The sequence below is a fragment of the Pseudochaenichthys georgianus genome, chromosome 6 (assembly GCF_902827115.2).
Source record: "Pseudochaenichthys georgianus chromosome 6, fPseGeo1.2, whole genome shotgun sequence".
Classification (NCBI taxonomy): Eukaryota; Metazoa; Chordata; class Actinopteri; order Perciformes; family Channichthyidae; genus Pseudochaenichthys; species Pseudochaenichthys georgianus.
The window spans coordinates 3,617,206-3,626,612 of NC_047508.1; positions in this window are offsets into that span (position 1 = coordinate 3,617,206).

Consider the following 9,407-nt stretch of genomic DNA (forward strand, 5'->3'; position numbering starts at 1 on the left):
CTAAAAATTGACAAACATATGTCTCGAGGGCTTGACGGTTAGCACACATGTGACGTTTCAACCCTTTTTTTGCATTTACACAGGAGTTATAGCAATATTGTGCTTAACCGCGAGGGAGGCGTTGCAATGGCAACAGCTTTTGAGGAAAACTCACTATTTTCATATTGAGGTGTTGAGGGCCGGACCATTAGCCATCATCAGAGGTCTGGTGCCGTTTGGACGATTTTCCATTGAATTAGGATAGCACCGTGTTTCATGGCGAGGGATCTGTCGCCATGGCAACAGCATATGATGACATCCCCTAATTGACATAGAGCTGTTGAGGGCTAGAACATTAGCCATCATATGAAGTATGGCGCCGTTTGGACGATTTTCCACTTACAAATGTGGGCCGGTAGGATTTAGGTAAGCAAAAAAAATAATAAAAAGGGAGTGGCCGGAACACTTACAAATGTGGGAAAACTCCCGGTATTCCCAATGGCCAGTCCGCCCCTGGTCAAACTACAGAAAAGCATGTTTACAGAAACTTCAAGTAGCTTATAATGATGCCATGAGAATATTGCTCAAGGGACCTCGATGGTCTAGTGCAGGGATCACCAACTACATTTGTCCAAGGGCCAAAATGTATCCAATAGACACAATCGCGGGCCAGTGATTTTTATATAGTCCACAATGCTAGTGGAGCACGCTCAGGTACTGCGGACCTTTAATTTATCATCTGAAACGATGTAATAACTTTTAAAACTTGTTCCAGTCACTTGCCCCATGCATTCAGCAGCAGCAGGCCATTCACTTTGATTTGATTGTTATGAAATGTCATCATTTCGACAATAAAGAAATGCTACATAAACGTTATCTTGCACATTTTATCCAACCATCTCCGTTGGCGTTTCTAACTTTCAATATATTTTAAAAGAGATCTCTCTCTCTCACTGCGTGCGGGGGCGGGGCCTCACAGACACGCTGCATCTCTCTCTCGCTCACAGACATGCTGCAGCGCCGTGCAGTGTGCACACAGTTCTGCCGGTAATGAATATTACATTTTGTGAGGAAACTTTTCCACCAATAACTCCAATAAGTATTCCAAAATGTCTTCACTTCAGGTTTATGAAAGTAACTGTAATCAGATTACTCGTTTTTGAAATGTAACGCCAGCTGAATACAGTTAGCCTACTTGATTTTTATATTCTGCATAACGCCGTTACATGTATTCCGTTACAACCAGTCTAGGTTACAACCCAACCCTGCTTCTAGGCTACTGTCCCGCAGCTCCTGCCTCTCTGTTGGACTCCGTCGCAGCGGGGCTACTGCTGCGGAGTGCACAAAGCAGACTCTTCACAACGAAGGGTCACTTCTTCTTGAAGAAGGGAAGGTTTTGCAGTACGCAGTCTACTGTCCCGCAGCTGCTGCCCCGCAGCTGCTGCCTCTCTGTTGGACTCCGGTACTGCACCTTAGTCACGACATTGTAAAAAAAATAAAATGGGTGGGAGGCGAACGCAGTAACCACTCAGCTAACGCCACAGTCACCCCCGTCGTGCGGGCCGGATGAGAATGTCTGGCGGGCCGGATGTGGCCCGCGGGCCGCCAGTTGGTGGTCACTGGTCTAGTGCAAGGGTCGGCAACCCGCGGCCCACGGGCCGCATGCGGCCCTTTAAGCCCTCTGCTCTGGCTCCCTTGAGCTTAGACAAAAATAAGAAGGAAATAAAATAAAAGTATTTGTAGGACTATTTATATTTTGTTGCATGGTTGAAAATGTTTTGTATCTTGTATTTTGAGGTGATACTGTGACACATAAATAAAAAACAAAACGGTTTTAGTTAAGTCAACTAAAATATGCGTCACATCCTGCTACGGTCCCGCGCGAGCACCTTTTCCTGCAGGCGAATAACCTGACCTCCGGCTCGATGAGCGAACTATGGATAAATCAAAGAAAAGTACCGGAGGAACACAGGATTTAATTCTGTGTGGACAGAGTTATATACTTTCACAGCAAACGATGCTGGTTTACCGGTATGTTTGATATGTAGAGAGAAGTTGTCAACGGTGGTGCAGCCTTTACGTATCGAGGAACAACACGGGAGAGGAAGACAGCTGACGATCTTCAGTCAGAATTCAATGGGGTATGTAATTTATTTCAGAAAACACTTTTTGTTATATTCCATGGAATGCTCTTAACGTCCCGATAGCAATGAATATATTAAATGTTTTGACAATAAATACATACAAAAATTAATTTCTGGAAGCTGTAGTGCTGTAAAAAGCACGACCAATCATCTGAGCTGGCCCGGCTAAAGTAAATGGATGGCCTACCTGCCTGTCAGCCTTCCATCTGTGCACAAACTTATCTCGTGCCCTCATTGGTCATGTGCACGTTCGTGTGTGTTGCATGGATGTATAATAAGAACAGTGTGTTGGAGGAGGGACTCTGTAAGAAAGTCTGAAGGAATTGAGGCATATTTTTTCCGGTTGTGTACTTTCAAATTCTAGCGCACTCGAGCTGGTTTCTACCTTTAACTCTTTTTAGGGTGCAGCTATATGTTTTATTTATTTCAAAGTGGGCCCATTTTAATAATATTTGTTTTCCCTTCAAATGTGCAGAGGACTCCCCAAGTGCTGTGTTTAATTTATTTTAAAGTAGGCCTGTGTATTTAATTCTCCTTATAAGAGTTATTTGTTTCTTATTAGAGATTAACCGTTTTATATCATGTAATAGATAGCCTAATAAATGCAAAAAAAATGTATTTTTTGTCTGATATAACAATAAAAAACTATGAAATATGTTTTGCGGCTCCAGATAAAAAAATGTTTTGGAAAAAGGAGTAAAATGGCTCTTTTGGTCAAAAAGGTTGCAGACCCCTGGTCTAGTGCAAGTGAAATGTTTGTGGCTGCAGGAGTCAATACTCTACAAGCTGTTTAAGAAATCTCATGTATAAATGTATTTGCCGGCTTAATGACTCTGATAATGAAATCCTCTTGGCCTTATCAAACATAAGGTTTAGTACTACACGCCAGGGTTTCCGTTAGCCGGTAATTACCGGTTTTTAGCTGGTACAATTTATTAAAAACCGGTAAATTCAAAACCTGCCGGTCAAAATGTCTGGTAATAATTAGGGAGGCTCCGATCGATCGGCCGCCGGTCATTATCGGCCGATATTCACTCTTAATAGTTTGATCGGTGCTCTCTAAAAAGGCCGATCAGGAGAGCTGGATCTGATCGATATGGACATAAACGCGAGTGAAGTATAACCGGACGCGAGAGAGAGATCAGATCAGCTGCTGAGTCTGACCGAGACACGCAGCTCTGTATAATCACCTGAAGCCCCGCCCTCTGTTTAGCGAGCTGCAGGAGCTGCTTGAGAAACAGACGGGCTGTCAGGAGAGAGAGAGGGGAAAAGAGAGGCTCCGTTTCTCCCGTGTTATTATTCAAATGTAATGTAAACTTTTGAATAATGTACGTTATCTACTACAAGTAGTTTGTTTGAATGTAATAATTATGTTATTTGTTGTTTGTGGAATAATTTATTGAAAAATGAATCTGAATTTTTCGATCTGTTACCATTATAAACTGAAGCAATATAAAAATGAGCCCTGTGAACTGAGTTTTAAACTGAAGCATATCTGCTCATAGTCCGGTAATTACCTGCTAACGGAAACTCTGCTACACAAATCTTATTATTATTATTGAAATATGACCGGTAAGTTTCAAATTTGTCCGGTAAAATAAATTCTGCCCGGACATTTGACCGGCGAGAAAAAATCCTAGCGGAAACCCTGCTACACGCTACCAATCGCAGCTGTGGAGACATTAGTATAGTTATCTCTTTGTAGGACACTGATTTAAATTATTCTTAAACTATGAATTTTTTTATTCTGTGTATGTAATTTATTATATATAATGCATTTTATCTATGTAATGTCTTTTATCTGGACCCTGAGTCTGTAATAACGTTTTCATTCATTCATTCATACCCACTTAACGGGAAGAAACTCAGCTATCAGACAATATTAAGCATTTTTAGCAAAACGAAACGGTATAAATTAGGGGTGCAACGGTACACGTACCTGTACCGAAATTATTCGGTACGGGCCCTTCGGTTCGGTACAGGTGTGTACCGAACGAATATAACGTTAAACGTAAAAAATTGAGAACGTGAACAACTTTTTGGAAGTAATCTCAGGAGCTGCGTCGCAGCATTCAGAGTCATTTGCTCACATTGGGTTCAACGCGTCATTGGATGAGAGGCATTCTATGAGAGCTGGTCAGAGGGATGCGTTCAAATGTAGTCAGTAATTTGAGGAACTGTCAAAGATTAATGGCGAACGCAGATAAAGTTGAGCTCGAAAATCCTCCAGCATCATTGAAGTCTCCGGTTTGGGAACATTTTGGTTTCGCAGTTACGTACAAGGATGACGGACAAAGACAGCTGGACCGAACCAAAGCTGTTTGTCGGCATTGTTCAACTAAAATTGGTTACGCGGCTGGCAATACATCAATCTTGCACACTCTTGAAAAGGCATCACCCGAACGTGAATATCACCGGTACCAAAAGAAAAAAGACTGAAGTGCAAACCCAACTCCCACTAGCATTTAAGCCTCCACCACTCACAAAAAGTTCAGACCGAGCCAAAGCTATTACAAACGCCAAATATCCTTATGTTGCCATGTTAGCAAAGCGCTACCTGGCTGTATCTGCTACCTCTGTCCCTAGCGAGAGGGTTTTCTCCACAGCAGGAGACATTGCTAGTGCCAGCAGATCTGCCCTTTCGGCAAGCAATGTGGAAAAGTTCATTTTTCTTTAAACAACATGAAAATACAATGACAAGCAAGTCATAATGTCAAACTGGCTGCTTAGGTACTAGTACAGTACAGTTCAAATACAGATTATTTCAGTTAATCGAAATGCTGCACCTTAATGTTCATTTTATTATATTTTGTATTTATTTGAGTGAATATTCACAGTTTAATAATAATTAAAAACCCAAAACTAATAGTTTATGTTTTGTGAGTACTAGTACAGTAAAGTTCAAATACAGATTATTTCAGTTCATCGAAATGCTGCACCTTAATGTTTATTTTATTATATTTTGTATTTATTTGAGTGAATACATTATTCACAGTTTAATAATAATAAAAATATATATATATGTTTTGTTTTGTGAAAAAAAGTCTGCTGTACCAAAAACGTACCGAACTGAACCGTGACCAAAAAACCGAGGTACTGTGGAAATTGATGTAAAGTATTATGGCAAAAAGTTGAATACAGCGTAATTCTGGTATATTATTTTTTATGTCACCTGATATATGGGATGTTAAGTGTTAGTTAATGAGAGAAATGTATGTGCGTTCATTTCAAGACTCCTAAAGAGCAGGAGACGATTGGGTCACACCCAATTAGAGAGACAATGGTCCTTCTGATTCTGGGTAAACTGACTTCGGGTGGATTTAAGTTCAGAGAGGGCCTGGGGGTATGAGGACTATTAAGCTCGGTTAGTTAGCTGGTCATGAGATGATGACTGGTAAATTCCCAACAAGTATGGCTTTCATAAAGGAAAACATATGACTATTGTGTGATAAATGATAAGATGTGTTTTGCTTCAAACTGAAACTGTTTGGTTCTCTGCTGGCACGCGCGGATTCACGTTTGCATCTCCCAATGAGATGACTTGAAAAGAGGACTAGTTGATCCCACCCCTTCCTGTTTGTGTTGGTATGAAAGCCTGTTCAGCCTTTTGTTCGCTCTCTCTTCCCGCGCTGTCCAGACCGAAGGGTCGAAGCAGCACGTGAACCAGGGCAGGAGTACTCCTCCTTACATTACGGATATGATTTTATATGGTATGGTAATGTATTATATTGTATTGCATTATTACCTTTTATAATTAAAACAGATTATTGTTTAACCCTCGTCCTGGTTGTTTTGAGTGTTCCTTCTTTTAACCTGTTAAGCCCGAAGGTCCCCGCGGACGAGGACCCTGTTTTTTTTTTTTCACAACACTGTGCCACAGGGCATCTTAATATTTAAAAACCTATTAATGTGTTATACCAGATTAACGAGAAGAATCTCAGCTAACTGACAATACGAACCATTTTTACAGAAACAAAACACAAGTCTCACAAGAAGCGTTAGCATTAGCCCTTAGCTAAAACGGGCAGATGCTACTTCCGGTGCTAACTAGCAAAAACGATCTTTACAACTTAATATTTTCTGCACAAACTACATATCATCTGAAAGCTGATACTCCACAGATTATTTTTGTTATAAGTATCATCACTGTAGGACACAAACTTACTGAGCTAGCAGCCAGAACAGAGAAGAAAAAAAACAGCAGTTTTCAAAACCATAACAATAATTATGTCTTACCGTTGCTGTTTTGTGATCAAAGCTCTTGTTCAAGGGAATAAAAACGCTGTTTAAGGTTAATCCAATGTCTCTTAGTCACTTTAGAATTGGTCCTGATAATCTATCATTACATGCATGGCAGCAGAGTAGGTATAAAGTTTCGCAGTCCGGAGGTAATGCTGTCTCACATGCTGTTTACGCAAACCTCTCTCTACTTGACGTAAGTGTTTAGCGGGACTTACTAACTGTCACTCGATTATATTGGCTCTAACGGTTCAGAAAAGGTGTCAATCACCCAAATCGACCAATGGGTTCCAAAGATATGATCCTGCGTAGTATAAACTACGCCTGCTCCGGCTCCATTACGCAGTACGCAGCCAGAAGGGAGAGCTTCACCACAGAGCAGCTGCAAGAGATGCTAGCTGACGATAGCTATGATCATACCAGATGACTCTTCGTCGGATGATGAAGATCTCCTCCAGCCAGACCTTGATCCGGACAGTAGTGACTCGGATGTTGAACTTCCACCACGGGAAAGGTATGTAATCTCTCTGTTTTTATATATTACTTATGTGGGTTGGTGGAACTGCGTCACAGTGCTAGCTTAGCCAAGAAGCTACAGGAATGATTAGGCAAAATGCTAAATAGTGTTACTTGTCTTTTTGGAGTTACATTTTCTAAATGAATGGCCAGTGAATGAATATATATATATATATATATGTGTTTACTTATTTATTTGTTGTAATATTATTCATTTATTGTCCAATATTATCCTTTTTATGTATTACTTTTGTGTTTGGTGGAACTGCATCACAGTGTTAGCTTTGCCAACAGGAATGATTAGGCAAAATGCTAAATAGTGTTACTTGTCTTTTTGGAGTTACATTTTCTAAATGAATGGCCAGTGAATGAATATACATGTGTTTACTTATTTATTTGGTGTAATATTATTCATTTATAGTCCAATATTATCCTATAAGTATAAACCAGTGAATTAATCTAATCTCTTTGTTTTTCCACATTTGTTAGATGAGGTGTGACCCCAGCAGGACAAAGCCACACACCCAGAAGACTTTCAGGGAGCAGCTTGCTGCAGAATTGTTGGAGTTTGCTGAAGGCCTTGCTGAAGGCCCTGCACCTCCACCACCCCCTCCTCCACCCGAGTATTATGGGGAAGATGCCACCAAGGTCAGGAAGAACTGCAGGAGGTGCCTAGATGCTGGACTCAAGGGTGAAGACACCTGTGTACTGCAGGAAGTGCCAGGTCCCTCTGTGCTTCACTGTCAAAAGGAACTGTTTCAGGGAGTGGCACGACCTAAATACTGGAACATTCAGGTAGGTATAAAGTTCAGGTAGGTATATTATTTAAAAAAAAAAATACTTGTTTTTATATACCTAGTGTGATTTTATTGTATAGTGTGTTGGTAAAATATATGTTGTTTTTACAAACCTACAGTGTGGTTTTATTGTATAGTACGTTGGTAAAATGTTTGAAATAAATCTGCCCCAGTTGGAGTCAAATGTTACCTATGTTTCCGTTTTTTTTATTGTGCAAGTACACCTACACACAATGACCTACAGTGTAGTTGTATTGTATAGTGCGTTGGTACAGTTACATACACACACAGCTACACTTACACATACTGTACACACCTACACATACCCACACAGCTACACTTACATACCCACACAGCTACACTTACACATACACACCTACACACACACCTACACTTACACACACCTACACACTCACACAAATATTTTTAATATTTTTAATCTTTTTTTTTTAGTGGAATGAATACCTATAGTGAAGATTCAATGTAATACAATGATTTGTATAGTCTGGTACCTGAAAAAGGTCAAATGGCACTGATGGAACCAAATGTGCCCAAATGTGCCCAAAGCTTATTCCGCCTGGACTTTATTTTCATAAACCTCTCTAAAAAGGTCAAATGTCACTTGTTTTGCCTCAATATTGATACAGGGTACTTATTATATGTTATACTTTGGATTCCTAAAGCTTTTAGGCTACTAACCCATCAGTCAAGGTTGGTCTTCACTATAATTAATGGGTTTTCTTTAGGCGGAGACAGGAATTTACATTTTTTTGCTATGTTCCATCTGAATTTACTCTGACACAGAAAAATCTATATTGATTCTGACACTTCTACATCCAACTCACAGATGTAACCTTGCTTTGATAACAACAAATATTCATATAAACCTTTTAGAAGTGAAGTTATAGTCATTTGTTCTGGGAATGTCATTTTCGAGCCTGAAACCTGAAAAACAGGCTCGGGGTTTAACAGGTTAAGCTTTCTTAGTTAGTTAGTTAGTTTTGTAACGGACGTAATGTAACAGTTGTATGGTGTAGCTTTTCTCAGACGCGAAGGGATACTGACTTGTAAAAAGTAACTACAATTATACCCGGGATATACGCTCATTATATCACGGCTAGAAACATCAGATTACTTGATTTGACTTGTCCGTTTTATAAATATACTAACTGTGCTTACCCCCCCCCCCCAAAAAAAAAGTTGTAAATTAAACAAGTGAAGTCCTACATAAAGCCGTGGAGGGCAGTAGTTTATAACCATAAGTAAAGCGAACGCACCCGCAAGGACACCAGGCCTCCTATTGGTTGGGGGATTTTGACAGGGTTGTTGCACAAAAGATCCGAGCGCGCACAGAAGAAATCTGAGAGCAGACATTTCATGAGCGCACAGAAACAGCCTGAGTGCGAGGACAGGGTTTGAGGGAAAGAAATCAATAAAGTATGCTTTCAAATTTAAAGACCACGCTCTTGAATAAAGATAGTGAATAACCCCCATAACAAAGCCGCTCTGTCACTGACTGCGGGCAGAGCACGCACGTGCACACACACACACACGCACACACACACACACACACACACACACACACACCAACACATTCCCTGCTCCCTGTGTTCTCGCTAAGTTGTAATCAAACATCACTATTATTATCACTCTTTTCCTACCCGTTTCAGTAGCGTGACCATGGGTGCACAGCACACTTGGCCGTTCTATTTTCATTCATGCATACATTCAC